This window comes from Corythoichthys intestinalis, chromosome 9 (genome assembly GCF_030265065.1).
Source record: "Corythoichthys intestinalis isolate RoL2023-P3 chromosome 9, ASM3026506v1, whole genome shotgun sequence".
NCBI classification, from domain to species: domain Eukaryota; kingdom Metazoa; phylum Chordata; class Actinopteri; order Syngnathiformes; family Syngnathidae; genus Corythoichthys; species Corythoichthys intestinalis.
This window is the reverse complement of record NC_080403.1, coordinates 1,834,085-1,851,170: the sequence shown is the minus strand read 5'-3', so window position 1 is coordinate 1,851,170 and position 17,086 is coordinate 1,834,085. Positions and strand designations below refer to the sequence as shown.

The following is a 17,086-nucleotide window of genomic DNA, read 5'->3' as shown; positions in this document are numbered from 1 at the left end:
TTACACACAAAGAAAACATTTTTTTTTATGTCATAGTAAATTTTCTGCATATTAGATAGTATTAGAATTATCTCAAGGCAAATTCATCTAGGTCTAAAATTATGTATTGTAGATGTTGGTGATTTTGTAACCTATAAAATCATGTGAATCAGTTTCCTACAAATTTGGCTGAATTTCCAAGTTAGCATGATTTTTTTCCAAAATGGTGGGAGGTTGAGCAAAAAGCTATGGGGTAAATTGACCTATCATTACATTGGCTTAGTCCAGTGCTTTTCAATTATTTTCTGTTAGCCCCCCCCCAGGAAATAGTATCAATTATCTATGAAACTACAGTATTATTATGAGTACACCTCTGCCTAACATTGTGTCCTTTTGTCTATTAAAGAAAAAAAAAGTAACAGACCAATTTAGAATAAAGTATGACTTAATTTTAACATTGTTTTGTTTGTAACAGAAAAGACTTAAACGCATCAATTTGCCTGAATAAAAAAAAAAAAGAAATTAAAGTGACATCCAAACAAAAAAATACACTCATGGTACATTTTTTTGACCATTTGATATTGAAAAATAAAATGTATTAAAATCAATAAATAGTAATAAATTCAAATTCAGTCACAGTTTGATTGAAAATACAAAAATGAATAGAAGAAAAACGACAGTGTCATTGGACAGAGGGACCATTTTTATTTTTGCTGCTCGCAGTATCAGCTCCTTTTCAATTGTGTGGGGTTATTTAGCACTGAGCATTAGGGTTGGGCATCGAGCATTGATGGGAACCGGTTCTAACACCCCGATGCTCCCGGAATCGTTCGAATTTTAAAATTTCGATTCCTTGTTTCGATGCCCTGACCGCCGAGCGGAAAAAAATTGGTCAAGTTCAAAGACTGATATTTATATACAAGTTAAAATTAGCCTTATGAGAAGTTCATTTAATTTAAAAAATCATCGAGAAGTTAAGACTTAAAAATAAAATATGTAATTTTTTTGACCATGCATTTTTTTTTTTACCCTGCCGCATAAAAGAATTGGAATCGAGAATCGTTCGGAACCGGAATTGAAAGGTGGTATCGGAATCGGAACCGGTCAATTTCGAACGATGCCCAACCTACTGAGCATGCTTGCTGGTTTACTAATATAACACTGACAAAGCGGGGCAATTGTTGCCAATATACGGCACGTTTTCGCTGAAAAACAATGAAACTGCTTATCATTGAGATTGGGGTGTCATGTCTTTAAGTGACGTCTTAATTGATTTGGCTTCCCACTGTTCGCTACAAACATTTTTAGACACATTAAACGGAGTAGTTTTTCCTCGTCTGTTGTCTCCCACTGTATTAAAAGTCAAAGCTAAAAGCCAAACAACCCGAAAACAGCGTATTCTCGGCAGCTGGGGGAGAACTGGAGGTGAGGGTGGTCGTCGTGACGATCCCAAGCCGAAAATAGCACTGCTCAATCTCCAGCGGACATGTCAGAACCGTAAAAGATAGTGCCACCCACTGAGTGGATGTGTAAGTACACTTTATTCTAGTACGGAAAAATAAGTATGTTCCCCGAGGTCACATGGGGGGCACGCCCCACTATTTGAGAAGTACTGGCATAGTCAATAGCCTTGTTGGTAATGAGGTTAGTGGCAGATTTCTCAGAAGGATCCGAGGAATCACTAGAAGTCAAGGAAAATGACGAAACATCTTTCCCTCAGAGTGAAAAAGTGAAAAGGCTCCCAGAACCTTAAAAGGCTGAAGCAATTGCAAGGAGGGCCCAACAACTGTAATAAATCTGTATTGACTTATACTAACTTTCATATGTATTGGTTCAGGTGACACAACGTTCGATTCAAACCTTTGTTTTCAAAAACTACTAAAGAAAAGTTTTGAAGCACAAGTCCCTTTATTTAAAAAATGGGGAGCTATCCAAGAATGGGTCCACTTCAGGGGGGCACTGGAGCACCCCTAGACTCAAACTAAAGTATTGTAATACAAAGGTGATTTGGGAAAAAAATTAATGAAAAAAAATCTGAGATATCTAAGGACCGATCTACCTCTGAGGCACACTGGACTACCCCAAGACTTGAACCTTAGTACTGTCATGAAATTCTGATGAGTGATTTCCTTTCACAGATTTATTTTGTCATGTCAGTTCATGTTCATTTCATTGTCCTCCTGAAGTGGATCCATTCTACGATAACTCCGTTTTTCTAAATAACGGGATTTGAACTATAAAGCCATCGCGTTGAATTACTGTAATGCACATAATGCAAACAATGATCTAAATGAGGGATAGCTAGCTTGTCTTCATTGTTCCTTGCAGGTTAGCAAGTTCACAGTTTAATGTTACTCTGATGCAGGTTGGACTTTCAGTAGCAAAATTAGTGGTGTGTTTTCCACCTCCACAACACTGGCGTCTTTTTAAATTACTTACAGTGGCTGCTGCTGGCCGAAAAAAACCCTTCTAATATCCCTCGTCTTCGAAGGGGCCGGAGAAGGTGGCATGCTGTTGACATGTGTTTCTGTTGGGGCTGTGTGAGTGTGAGCCTTCGCGTGTGTGTGTCAGGGGTGGGTCAAGTCATCAGCCAATCAAACGTGGAATTGAGGGTTGAGGGTGGAAAAAAATGGACTAGCGCATTCAGCAAGTGAAAAAGGGTAAATGTAAGTTTGAACATAATGAAAATAATTCACTTAATAATGGTAGGTTCTATTCTTACAACATATAGGAAGGCAATCTAAATAACCTGTATAACTGAACTCAATATATAATGCATGTAAGGTAGCCTAAAGGTTGGTGGGGACAATTTGAGCATCCTGAATAGTTGGTAGTGTTATGTCCCTAACATCCCTATGCAAACCTACGCCTTGGAATCAAAGGTAAATTGACTTAGAATTAGACAGACCTGATATGTCATTCAGATTTGCCTTTGAATTAAATTCAGATGCAATGGCTCTGTGCACAGCAAATAGCAGTATATACACAAAATAATAAATATATGTCAGTGTACCCCTGAAGTGGATTCATTCTTGGATAACTCCCCGTTTTTTTTAAATAAAGGGACTTGCACTCTAAAGCTGAATTACTGTAATGCACATAATGCAAACAATGATCTAAATGATAGAATGATAGAACTGAACCCATTCTATAATACAAATAAGGTTGCTTGAAAGTTGGTGGGGACAATTTGAGCATCCTGAAAAGTTGCTAGTGTTTTGTCCCTACAGTCCCTAAGGAATCCTTCGCCCTTGTTATATGTACACAAAAAAATAGTATGTTAAAAATGGGGTGTTGGTGACATTACTTTGTGGTTTTTCACTTTACGTGGTCGGTTTGAGAGATCAGATCACTGATGTATAATTAAATTTGATTTGATTCTAATACAGGTATTTTTTTTCAAACTTTATTGTGTTACATAGATGGGTACATTCAAGGGCGTAGGTTTAGTTATATAGGTCATTTACATTGTCTCCCAATATATTGTAAGGGTAGAATTGATCCTACCATTATTAAGTGAATTACAAAAATTTCATTATGTTTTCAGATTTACATTGACCCCTTTTCAGTCGTTTAATGTGCCAGTCCATTTTTTCCCCCTCAAACACACATTTGATTGGCTGATGACTTACACCCACACACACACACACACACTCGCATTCACAGCCCAGCAGAAATTCAATATGCCGCCTCCCCCGCCCCCTTCAAAGACGAGAGATATTAAAACTATTTTTTCGCCAGCAGCAGCCACTGTTAGTAATGTAAAAAGACATCAATGTTGTGGAGGTGGGGAACACGCCACTAATTTTGCTACTGCTACAGTGCTTCAAGTAGATATTACTCAATTAGATTTCTTGAAATAAGAAAAACAGCTAGCTGAAAATAAGCTTAATAGACTTATTTTAAGCAACAAGTTTGTATACTTAATCTTAAAAGAAAAACCCATTTGTCAGAAATGTTCTTAATTCTAGAATATTGTTCAAAACATTTTTGAAAGAATTTTTTGATTAGGTGACCAATGACCTTTTGAATGAACTTTTAGGTGTATGGGCTCAATACGAAAAAATAGTAGTATTTAAGTGGAAGAATCTGACACATTAATCTGTTAACTAGCCTTTAACACTCAAAGATGGAGAAAATTATTTGACTAGATTTACCAAAAATGATCAGATTAAGACGTTATAAATTTGCAGTGTGAAACTTAGTATTAGAGCAGGGTGGTAAACCGAAAATTTACCGTTACCGAAATTCTTCACGATGACCGACGTAATTTTGACAATGTCGGTAAATTCGGTAATTTAATAAAATAAGAAAATATAGTCTTTTCATCCCGCTTTGACTCTGTGTTGTTCGGCTATGTTCATTCCCCTGTAAGAAATCAGACAGTGTGCTTACGTATGGAGTCACGTGGTTTTCAGGAAGCCAAACAAACAGAAGCCCGGTGCTTTCAGTGCTTTCTTCTGGTAGCCAAGCCACAGGCTAACGCCAGCGGCTCTAACCTTGTCGAAACGGCTGAAATTAATGAGTGGACTGGGCACGGACTTCATGTAGCAATCATTATGTCGTGTTATTTGGTATCTCTGTGTGATTTCTCTGAAAGCTTTCATGATGGTAAAGCACTCAGCATAAAGTATAATCCAACAGTGAAGCCTATATATAATATGACAGTTTAATGGCCACATCTATTTTTCTGTATGTGTTTGTTTTATTCTGCCATCATAAAATCTTAAATGTTTCATTGGCATCAGAGCAATCCAGCTTTAATCTGGTTGTGTCTGTGTGGGGGGTGCATGTATTTAAAAATGTTGTGGGAAAAAAACCCTGAAACCTTGACGTAAACACTTGTGTTGAATAATTATGTCACAGCAGCCATTACCAATAAGTTGTCTGAAGTGTACTGTTAAAGCTGCAAGTCATTTGTGTTAGAATGACATGTTTGCACAGTCGTCATATTGATTTTTATAATGTTGTACATTTTTCAAGTCATGCAAGCTGTTATAAATGTTCACACTAGAATTCTTATTGTTTGCAAGATTTTTTTTTAATACTTAATGTTTAGACTGCATGTGCAATTGTTAAAGGGGAACTGAAGAGCTTTTCAGATTTCGCTCTTAAGTGTTTTACTCAGTTGAATTGTATTAAATGCGTCATTCGCTCTCTCAAAAAGTCACATAAAAAAAATAAAATAATAATTGACCGCGTAGTTTTTGAGTTATGGCCATTGCAACACCATAGCAACGAGGGACGCGCCGTCCTGCCGACCCCTACCTCGTGACGTAACTTCCAGGAAGCCTCGCCACCACTCTGAACACGGAAATATAGCACCACGCTATCCTCGCCATATATTACAAACATTTTCTGGGTTTTACTCGCGGGATTCGTCATGCCATCTCGATGTGTAGCGATATGAATTACTCACAGGAAGACTCGAGACTCTAGGAGTGGTCCAAAAAAAAACTTCTGCAAAGGTTTGGACCGTTTTTGTTAGCATGCATACAGGTCCCCAATCGACTCATTGTTTTCATCATTTCAGCCACGACAGCTTTGAAAACCTACAACAATGCAACCTTGGTTTTCCAAAGACGTAAGTAGAACATTAATGGCTTTTTTTTTATATAAACGAGGGGGACTCCTACTGCCAGTTTGTTGAAGTGCGACATTTTTTTTTTTTTTTTGCTGTTGGCCTGTCATAAGTAGATAGGTTGGCTGACATGTCGTCTACTCATGTGATTTTATTACTATATCAATAGGTGTTATGTAAATTCAAATGTCCCCAGCACCAAATAGGTCCTTGGCTCGTTGTTTTTTATATTTCAACATCAAGGTCTGCCTATTTGAAGAGGGAACAATAGCATCAAATAGATGCTGCTATGACTGGGGCATTATTATTTGATCACTAAGAAATTATTATTAAATTAAAATTGGGATTCATCCAATATTTCCATGCTGCTGTGATTTTTTTTTTTCCTCCAGGAAGCCAAACATAAAAAATTAAGTGGCGGAAACCCTCAACACGATGAAAAAAGCGTTGCAAGTCAGTTGCCACCCAGTTTCCCAAAATCAAGAGAGAGTGGGTCGAGTCATATGATGACCGAAGTGATGCGGTGTCCAGCGATGACGACTGAAGAGATCCTATGAGGCCTGCCAGATGCTGAATTTCTTCCGTCTGCGACATCAGATGACGATGATTTAGGAGAAATAAATGTAGCAAATTTTGATGATATGAAATCATAAACTAGTCATATATACAGTACACATTTTTTAAAAGAAAAATCAAGTTACCTTCATATTTTAATGATAATGCATTATCTTTGTATAGAGAACACTTCATGCTACAGAAAAGAGTAAATACATATTTCCCACTGCCATTATCATTTTTCAATGTTGCGCTAGTCCGTTGCTATCCTAACTTTGTGTTGCGTACTAAAATTATGCTCTTTGATGTGTGCCGTTGTGTGCTTGGTATAACATGTGTCACAATCTGACAACGAAAGCTAATGCTGATTCAACATAAACCTGGTATCATTTATTATTGCGGCCTATTGAATACTTTTTCAGAATGTAATATAATTACAATATATTATATACCAATAGAATACATTAAACAGTCAACAAAATGTGTCAATGTTGTTAACAATTTATGGTTTTATTTTTTTTAATGAAATTCATGCCCCTGTCAGTGCTTCAGCCTCCGCAAGTTTGGCTCTCACGTCTGGGATCTCCTGATGACACAGGCATACTCTTGGAAGGGTAATTACTTGACGGTTTACAGCAACACCTGGAAAATAAAATGGTTTTGTCATTTATTTTGAAATATCAATTAGGGCTGCAGCTATCGAATATTTTAGTAGTCGATTAATCGATGGACTAGTTAGTTCGAATAATCGAGTAATCGGATAAGGAGCACAAAAAATTAAAATACTTGAGCTGATACTTGAACGGTATAATTTTTTTTAGAAATGAGGATCTATATACAACAAAAGAACAATTGGCTAACTTACATAGAAAAAGTTTGCTAGCTTAAATGCTATAAAAAAGTTTTTTTCACAATGCTCTTAACAAATGGTTCAGACAAATATTCCCAGAAAAAACAGATAAAAATATACCTATAAACTCAATTGTGAATGCGTTGAAAAACATCAGCTCAAACAAAAACTTAGCTTACGTTGGCCGTAACGGGGAGCAGTTGGATTCAGCCATGTGAAAAGAGGCACACCAGAGGGCAGTATATCCACCCTAATCCATAAAACTAAATGCAAACACTTTCAAAATAAACCATTAGAACCCCACTTTAATTAAACGAATACTCGAAGCAACAAAATTTAATTCGAATATTTTTTTCCTAATCGAATACTCGAGTTAATCGATTAATCGTTGCAGCACTAATATCAATAACATATCATTCATTTAGCCACATTTGGGCTAGCTTTATCATATTTAGATCGGTAGGAGCTGTCCCATTACCTAAAATCCAGTTTTAGCTATGTGTAGAGCATTCATTTAGCCACATTTGGGCTAGCTTTATCATATTTAGATCGGTAGGAGCTGTCCCATTACCTAATATCCAGTTTTAGCTATGTGTAGAGCATTCATTTAGCCACATTTGGGCTAGCTTTATCATATTTAGATCGGTAGGAGCTGTCCTATTACCTAATATCCAGTTTTAGCTATGTGTAGAGCATGGAAAATTATACAACCATGTAATCGCATTCTAATAAAAAAATCACGATGCTGGATTTACCACTCACTCTCCCGTTCGTGAAGTGTCGAGCTGTCAATTGGCGTCATGACGCCATCTGCTGTGTCAAGTAAATCGCCGTCATCTGACGCCTCAGGTTCAAACATGTAGGGATTAATTGTAGTTCATCTTTCCTGGGAGCCTTTGCCATCGGTAGTGTCACGAAAGAGCGATCCTGAATGGTTACCTTTGGTGGAAATATCACTGACATCGTTGTTGCTGCTATGTTAGCTGTGGGTAGTCTTCTGTTGCCTACGTCACACTTCCGGGTTTGCGAAGGGACCATTAACGGAGTGCAAAAAAAACTAAAAAAACGCGAATTATCCTTACAATTACGTGTTGATAATGTCATGGTTGTTTTGACGAACTTGTCCCAAGTTTATATTCATAAAATTACACCAAAATCCGGAAAGGTCTTCAGTTCCCCTTTAAATTGAAAGCTGGTAAATAAATTTAACAAGAAACGGTTAATTTGTATTCCATGCATTGATTGAAATTTTCAAATTATATAACAGTCCGCTTGGGCGAATTTATCGTTATCGAGGTAAATCTGCTCAATTTATCGTGATACGTACTTAAGGCCATATCGCCCAGCCCTAGTTAGTATAGGTCTATACAGATTTATTTTGCATGAATCATTTAGCCTATCAATCAATTAGGTTAGTATTGGTGAGAAATGTAGCCCTGAGCGCCCCATTCAGCAAATATGTTTGGTCCCCAGCAAAAAGTGTACATGCAGGCATAAAGCGGATTTTAAGGGGGGGGGTGGGCCAGGGGGGCAGCCCCCCCCCCGGTGGCCGAAAAGTGTCATTGCATGTAATTGACTAGCCTATATACAGTTGGGAGAACAAGTATTTGATACACTGCTAATGGGTTTTCCGACTGGCAGTGTATCAAATACTTGTTCTCCCCACTGTATATATATGTATATGTATATATATATATATATATATGTATGTATATCAAAAATGAATGAAATGAACAAAAATATATTATATATATATTTTTTTATAATGGGTCAAAATTATTTTTTGAACAGATCAAGTGACTAGCAACTTAGACGTTCATTTGCTTTGCATATAAATAAATAATTTAAAAAAAAACAAATAAAAAAAAAAAGATTTTTCTCTTTGATTGAAAATATTTTTTTGATTGAAGCAACATTTTTGGGATTTAATGATTTAGACACAAATGTCCTACCCCTAATATGGCCCAAACACAAAAAGGATTGCTTCAATCAAAGAAAACTTTTTCGATTAAAATTTAAGTGTTCAAATGCCAAATTTTTCAATTGCAAACATTTTTTCGCATTCAAAAACTTTTACCCTCATTGAAATTTATCTTTTTTTGATTGAAGTGATTTTTCTTTTTGAAAAATTTTGTTTTTGAAGCACCTTATTTTTTTTTATTGAATAATGACAAAAATGTCCTAGCCAAAATGTGGCCCAAACACAAATCAACATTACTTCAATCAAAAAAGTTGCTTCATTAAAAAAAAAAACTTGACTTTAATTTAAAAAAAAAAAAGGAAAAAAAAAATTAAAGAAAAATAGCTTTCGCGTGCATTTTTTTCAGTTTCAAATTTATTTTTGCATTCAAACGCATTTTTTTTTTTTGATTGAAGATGATTGAAGCGACTTTTCTTGGGCTGAAAATATATATTTTGATTTAAGCAACTTTTTTTTTTTTTTTTTTATTGAAGCAACTTTTTTTTTGGATTGAATAATAAAGACACAAATTTACCTCCATATGGCTCCGCCCAGGGGATACAATTTTTGACTGAGGTAACTACATTGACACGACACTGGCGGGCGTACCATATTCAACGGACGACGATCTTGGTGAAAAGTACTGGCTAGGCAGCCTGATTTGGAATTCCCCTCAAGAATTATGGGAAACAAAAAACGCTCATTGTCAATTTATTGTTATAAATATTCTTGTAAGTTAATTTTATTGCTGGCACTGCGTTTCGGGGTCATCAACATGTTGTGTCCCCCCTGCCCCAAAAGTCAAACTCCTTCTATGCATGCAGGTTATATTGTCCCAAAGACCAAACTTACGCCCTTGGGTACATTAGATACAATATTGTATGCATTTTGAATAATTTGGCAGGACTTGGTTTGAACACCTGCCTGGACCAAACAGTGGTCATGTTGCCCCCCTCTGGTTGCAGCGTGCACTGTGCACGCTTGTGGACCAACGCGATAACAGCTGAGAGAAACAGCAAGGAGGGAGGGAGAAAGAGGAGTGCACTGCCGAACCCAAGAAGTGGGAGAGGAGTAGAACCTGCGCCGCAGTGGCAGGAAACAATCGACCTCCATTCCAGTTTCCGTACCGCGGAGAACACCAAAAGGAAGTGGCTGGAATTCTAATGCTACCGCAGAGCTGAAGGTGGCGAGCAGCGGCGAAAGGAGCGGCGGTGGAGCCCAGGTAAAGACACACTTTTCTACTTTATAACAGTATATTTGTAGTTGTGACGCCCATCACGGCGACGTATCGTATGTTAAAAAAGAGGATGCGAAATATGACAACATCTCACAGCGTCACATACAGAGTCGCTTGTGTTTTCCGGGTAGCGTGTTCGCCCTTGCGCATCGGCTGGATGATGCTGCAAATTTGGGAGCTTTTTTGCTGCTCTGCGCAAACTGAAGCTACTGTACGTATATGTTGCAAAGTCCGCTGAAATGACTGGGCCTTGCCGCGCCACCTACGTCTGCAGAGGCCTTTCGGTGTGTATGTGACGTAAGCATACAGCAGTTGTCATTGCAGGGGAGGTGTGAGGAAAAAATAGCCATCAAGTTGTATTTTCATGGGTGAGCCCCCAAGGTGCTGCACGGGATGCTCAGGGCGAGAACTGCCTCACTGCTACACCGCAGTGTATTTAAATGGGAACGGGACGAGCTGGGACCAGTGTTACATCATATCTCAACTCATGGATACACTTGTCTAATAGGTTAAGAGGGAGAGACGCACAATGCAGTAGATTTACACAGTGACCTTGGACCTACTTTATAGTTAGGCACTTGGAAAAAATTTCGAGGGTTATAGCTTTTTCAATTTTTTTTTTTGCTTGAATCCTATCAGGCTCACTGACACAGTGATGTCACTTTTGATCTCATTCAAAATTTCCAAACAGAAAAAAAGTTACTGGTAGAAAAGTGCAAATTGGCCCATTGACACGGTGATAAACCCCATTACTTTTTCTGATCCAAATAAAGATGAATTATAGTGGACTCTGAATGTTTTAAGGAGAGGTCAACTGATATGGGATTTTCAAATGCTGATGCTGATACCGATGGCTAAAAAGTTTTTTCAGAAGATTGCCGACATCCAAAACCGATTTTGTGCATCGATATTTGAAGCCGATATACTTTTTCTTTTCTTTTCTTTTTTTAAAGACATAGATTATGATACATATATGGCGGAAAACACTCAGGTGACTTGAAGTTCCGATCTGAGACCCCCAATTTGGCCAAATTTCAAACTTGTCCGATATGTACGTGTGATACATTATTGGAAAGGTTAAAATCAAAATTTTCTGGGGGAAGAAAAATTTTAACAGGAGGGCATTTAAAAAAAACTTTTTTTTGGAACAGCAAAACCCTAACTGGAGGTGAGCGCATGAGAGAGCATAATGAAAGACGCCATGATTTTAACGAGATATTATCGTGTACTTACCTTGTTTCAATCAAAAAAAACAAACTCCATGTAGCATGTATCACTGAGTGTCAAGACACAGCTGTGAATGGCCACAGCCGGAGTTTTGTGGGATTTTGTGGGTTTTCATGTTTATATAACAAGGGTCGCGATGCAGAAATAGCCGACATCAAGGATTTGTTGAGAATTTCATTTTCATATATTTAACCTTTTAAACGTTTTTATTCAATTTTTCTTTGTTTGGATCGATTATTTATCATCTAAAATATTGGGGAAAATGCGACAGTTAAGAAAAAAATACAATTAAGTGATAGTTATGAGGTAGACATCTGTGACTTTTTTACAGACACCATTTTTTTCATTGTGACGTAATTTGTTTAATTGTTCAAAATATGCTAGTGAATAATTTTTTTAAAGTATTTTTTTTAAACTAAATATTAGACATGAATTAATGTTTCAAAGCTAAAAATGACAGACATTTCAAATATTAAATACGATTACTTACCTTCTTTTTATGGCTAGGTTGAAACAAAAGCGGTTGCGCGACGTCTGTAAACGGGGGTTTTCAGGGTAAAACGGACAAATTAAAAATAGTTCGGGGACTTAATACGCCATGAATCTGCTATGGCAGCATATAGACATATTGTTCTATCAAACACAACAGTTCTTTTGGCTTAAAATACAGCAGTTTATTTTAAAGAGGGGTGCAAGAGCAGAAACGGCTTTTTCAGCCTTGTCTGTGTTTTCCGCCATATATAAATGAAGAGCTACATAAATGGATGTGAAGTCATTGCTATCATGGCTTTTTCAGGCTGCTGCTTACCATTGTGAAACAGGAAAATGACTAATACAAAGTGAATCCAGTAGAATTTTTTATTGAATACCTTGTATGGGTGACAATAGTTAAATAAACCTGTGGCTCTCAAAGGCCAAAATAGTGCTAAATTCGTGAAATTAAAACATGTATAATATTAGCCCAACAGTGAGAAAGAAAAAATGCAATAAATGAACTGAATAAACATTTTAAACCCTGAGTATTGGCTCTCAAAGGCCAAACAGTGCAACTTTCATGAAATTATAAGTAATAATAATTGACCACAGCATCCTGTCCCTCTATTAGCCTCCCTCTTTGTGCACCAGCGGCAACATAATTCAACTCCATCTATAGCTACGCAAAAATGCAAACAGCGCACGAGTAAGACTTTCTATCCAACACACACACACTTAGCCACTTAGCTAAGCTTACTTTGCTTACTTCTACAGTACTTTTGAATAGGCTTTCAACCCATCCTTTGAAATAAGGAATCGTCCCGAATTGGAAATCAAAGTTGCATTCCGTATTAAACCAATACGGAATATATATAAATAGATACATTTCTATGTATTTTAGCAGTTTTGGGGATGTCCCTTGTTTTTCGTCATCTGTGCGGCTTTGGGTGTGAGGGGGGCATCCCTTATTTCTATTTCTAAAAGGTGGCAACCCCTACTTTTGAAACAGGTCCTAAATTAATTCGGCATTTCTTTCAGTAAAAAACAATAAAAGTAAAGTAGATGAAGTGAACTGACCAGGGATTGTTGCTCCGGTCCAGCCGCCTTCCTCTGGATAGCAGTCCTGCTCTTGCAGCCTCAAACTCTTTGTGCTTGTTCACATGTTTCTTATTCAAATGTTTAATCAGGTTTGAGGTCTTGAAACAGGCCGTTTAACTCCACCTCTCAAAACTTTCAGGCCGCAAATCTTGCATGCAGCCATTGTACTCGGAGGTTCTATGCTGAAATATTTCCAGACCACTGACATTTTCCTCTCCTAGTTTGAGTTTGTATATGTTTGTATCGCTATATGAAAAAGCTGCCCCAGCATTGGTTAAGAGCGGCTTTTGGCCCGCTCTCATTGGTGTGGAGAAGGTCAATAGTGATAGCTGCTTGGCATGCGAAGTGATCACGTGTGATCACACAACACAGAGTGTGGTGAGTGTCAGGAGAAAGAAGGCAGTGGTCAAGAGTTATAACACTGGACCGCTAAATGGTAGTGGTGCCCTATTTGTTGGTACTCGCCGATACCAACACCACCATTATGGTGCTGGGTCGCCCCCCCCCCCCCCCCCCCGATACTGATATCGGTATAGGTGCATCTTTAATTATGTTCAAATAATTACACACACCAGGATGTCACGACGAGAGGTAAACAAGTGAGAGTTTAAGAGGATGCTCACCATGCTAATGCGAATGCTACGCCAACGCTATGAGTTACATTTAAAGTGTAAGGATCACCTTAAATGCTAAAGCAACATTGCATATTCTCTCATGCAAGATTAAATAAAATCCTACAATATTTACAAAATAGGCTTGCCTGAAGCTGCTGCGGTGTCCTTCTGGGGTCCTACCGTCAGTCAGCGGCGGCCACAGTTGCCCACACTGATGCCTGATCAAAATCCTTTTTTTTCGGCTTATTTTTTTTTTTTGTTAATCGGCCAATGGCCGATGTTGGAAAATCCATATATCGCCCCGATATATCTGCCAGGCAGTATATCGGTGTACCTCTAGTTTTAAGCTATATCTTAGTCAAATTTAATTTTTAAAATCAAATTCTCAGTACATAATGTTTATTACGTGTACATCAGGGTTCACTAAATCTGGACCTCGGTGCCACTTTTCCTGTCGTGTTTTTCACGTCTCTCTCTCCTAACACACCTGAATCAAATGATTATGTCATCAGCAACCTCTCCAGAAGCCTGATAATGATCCTGATTCTTTTGATTCAGGTTTGTTGGAGGAAGGAGACATGGAAAACACGACAGGAAAAGTGGCACTGAGGTCCGGATTTAGTGAACCCTGGTGTACATCATGTAGTACATGTACTTGACATTTGACCTGACAACTTGACCTTTGACCTAATTAGGCACAACGCTCGACCTCTTACCAATCAAAATAAAGATTCACAAATAGGTCCACAATTTGGTGTCAAATCATCTTCTTTGACATTCAAATTGTATTCCTGAAAAATAATTGCATATTACTTAACCTTTGAAAATCTGCTACTGTTACATTTCAGCAAATCTTGCTTCATATTGCTTAGGCTTCAGTATTTCTGAATGATTTTATTTCCACTGGTTGTGTCATAATGTGTTCCATGACCCTACATCCCCTGTCGGAAGGCCAACTTATTGACTAGTGTAATGAGAGCTGAACGGATGTCTATACCGATACCAGTAGTAGGAATGAGCTGAGGTATGTACTCTGTGTGTCTGTGCTCACCATAGACACCCTCGGTCAAAAGGTTTTTAAACACTTTCTTATCCGAATGAATGGCCAATTGTCTCAAAACTTTTGACCGTGGGTGTAGAATCTGCAGCACTAAACAAAACAAAAAAGCAAATGCCGAAAAAATGTTATTATAATGAAACAAAAAACCCAATGAATTTCATTTTTCTGATGTGTAATATGTAAATCAAACCAAGGGCGTAGATTTGGTCTCAACATTGGAAGGGACGATATAACAGCTTAACCTGCATGTACACCTTTTGCTGGGGACATTAATAAGACCAAACCGATTGTGTGAGAGGGGGTCAGTGATACATTTCTCACGAATATGAACCTAACTAATTTACAGTGTATCACAAAAGTGAGTACACCCCTCGCATTTCTGCAGATATTTAAGTATATCTTTTCATGGGACAACACTAACAAAATGACACTTTGACACAATGAAAAGTAGTCTGTGTGCAGATTATATAATAGAGTTAATTTATTTTTCCCTCAAAATAACTCAAAATATAGCAATTAATATCTAAACCCCTGGCAACAAAAGTGAGTACACCGCATGGGAACTACGTACATCCCTAAATGTCCAAATTGAGTACTGCTTGTCATTTTCCCTCCAAAATGTCATGTGACTCGTGAAAGGAGTGCTGTCAGCATTGCTGCAGAGATTGAAGAGGTGGTGGTTGGGGGGGGGGGGGGGTCAGCCTGTTACTGCTCAGATCATACGCTGTACTCTACATCAAATTGGTGTGCATGGATGTCACCCCAGGAGGAAGCCTCTTCTGAAGACGATACACAAGAAAGCCCGCAAACAGTTTGCTGAAGACATGTCAACAAAGCACATGGATTATTTGAACCATGTCCTATGGTCTCATGAGACGGGCGGGCTTTCTTGTGTACCGTCTTCAGAAGAGACTTCCTGCTGGGGTGACAGCCATGCACACCAATTTGATGTAGAGTGGTCTGAGCACTAAAAGGCTGACCCCCACCTCTATATATAAAAAGCTAACAGCTAAGTTTTACATGATCAGAAGGTTCTACTATCATGGGAGAATATTGTCACTTGAAATTGCTAGCTGCTGATTAAGTAAAGTAAAACATTTTTTTCCTGTTTGTCTAATTTTAAAGCATTCAGTTGATAAAGAATATCAAAAGGACTTCTAAAAATGTAGAGTGTAGCCTTTTTCTTTTTCCTGTAAGGCAGTATAAAAGGTCTTAGCATCACAATTCCGAAATGAAATGATGATTATAACTGCCCGCAAACAAAGGTTCAGACTGCAGTCCTGTCTGATTTCTCCCCAAATCCGATTTATAGGGCTGACTTTTCACACTATTTTTAGCAAGAGTCCTAATCTGGGCCTGTTTAAACTATGAAAAAAAAAAGTTTAAAGGGTAAATGTATGAAAAAGAAAATCTCGACCACTCCTTGATGTCTGCGATTTCTGCATCGCGACCCTTGTTACATCACCGTGTTTGACCCATAAAATCCCCTAAAAATCCGCCTGTGGCCATTCACAGCTGTGTCTTGACACTCAGTGAAACATGCTACATGGAGTTTTTGGATCTAAACAAGGAAAGTACGCAATAAAATCTCGTTAAAGTCATGGCGTCTGTAATTCTGCTCTCGCATGCTCTCACTTCCAGATAGGGTTTTGCTGTTTAAAAAACGTTTTTTTTTTTTTTTTAAATGCCCTCCCGTTCAAAATTGTTCTTCCCCCAGAAAATTGGGATTTTAAGCTTTCCAATGATGTATCACACATGCATATCGGGCAATTCTGAAAGTTGCCCAAATTGGGGGTCTCAGAGCGGAACTTTAAGTTACCTGAGTGTTTTCCGCCATATATACTGTATATATATATATATATATATATATATATATATATATATATATATTAGGGCTGTCAAAATTATCGCGTTAACGCGCGGTAATTAATTTTTTAAATTAATCACGTTAAAATATTTGACGCAATTAACGCACATGTCCCGCTCAGACAGTATTCTGCCGTTTGGTAAATTTTACAGCAAGGCTTTTTGTGCTGCAGCACAACAGCGAACTCTTGTGGTCGCTTTGCGACATGTTTTTTTTCTTGCCAGTTCATATGGCTGCACGACGTCTCGGGCTGAAGCCTACGTTGTAATGTTGTGCTTATATGATCCTTGGACAAGATTTGTCCGTAAGTATGGTTGTTGTAAAGAATGTACATATTATGTTAGTAAGCGAAATGTTCTATTTTTTGTATGAGACGCTTTTTGTTTATGTTTAGTGAACCTGTATAGCGTGCTAAGCTAACGTTGTTGCTAATGCAATGCTTGTGTACTTTTTTTTTGTAGTTTTATGACGGTTTAAAGAGGACAATGGTTTGAGGCTATTTTATTAATAAATCAGACGAAAAAGGAAGAAGTCTGATTATTAAGGCATCTTTCACTAGCTGTCTAGCTTTGGAAAAAGTAGAC

At 37.8% G+C, this 17,086-nt stretch overlaps 1 protein-coding gene and 1 long non-coding RNA gene across 15 annotated transcripts in view; both read left to right on the top strand.

The window, feature by feature from the left end:
- Positions 1-5,331: 5,331 nt before the first annotated feature.
- On the top strand, positions 5,332-6,389 carry LOC130922321 (uncharacterized). The gene is made up of 3 exons (XR_009064476.1): positions 5,332-5,447; positions 5,513-5,563; positions 5,953-6,389. It is a non-coding gene; the product is annotated as an uncharacterized LOC130922321 (long non-coding RNA).
- Positions 6,390-9,954: 3,565 nt separating this feature from the next.
- nfasca (neurofascin homolog (chicken) a) overlaps positions 9,955-17,086 on the top strand; it is a 280,053-nt gene continuing 272,921 nt past the window's right edge. For all 14 annotated transcript variants that reach the window (XR_009064442.1, XR_009064443.1, XM_057846447.1 and 11 more), the window contains exon 1: positions 9,955-10,147. The gene's annotated coding sequence lies outside the window, so the exon portion shown is untranslated. The remainder of the gene's footprint in view (positions 10,148-17,086) is intronic.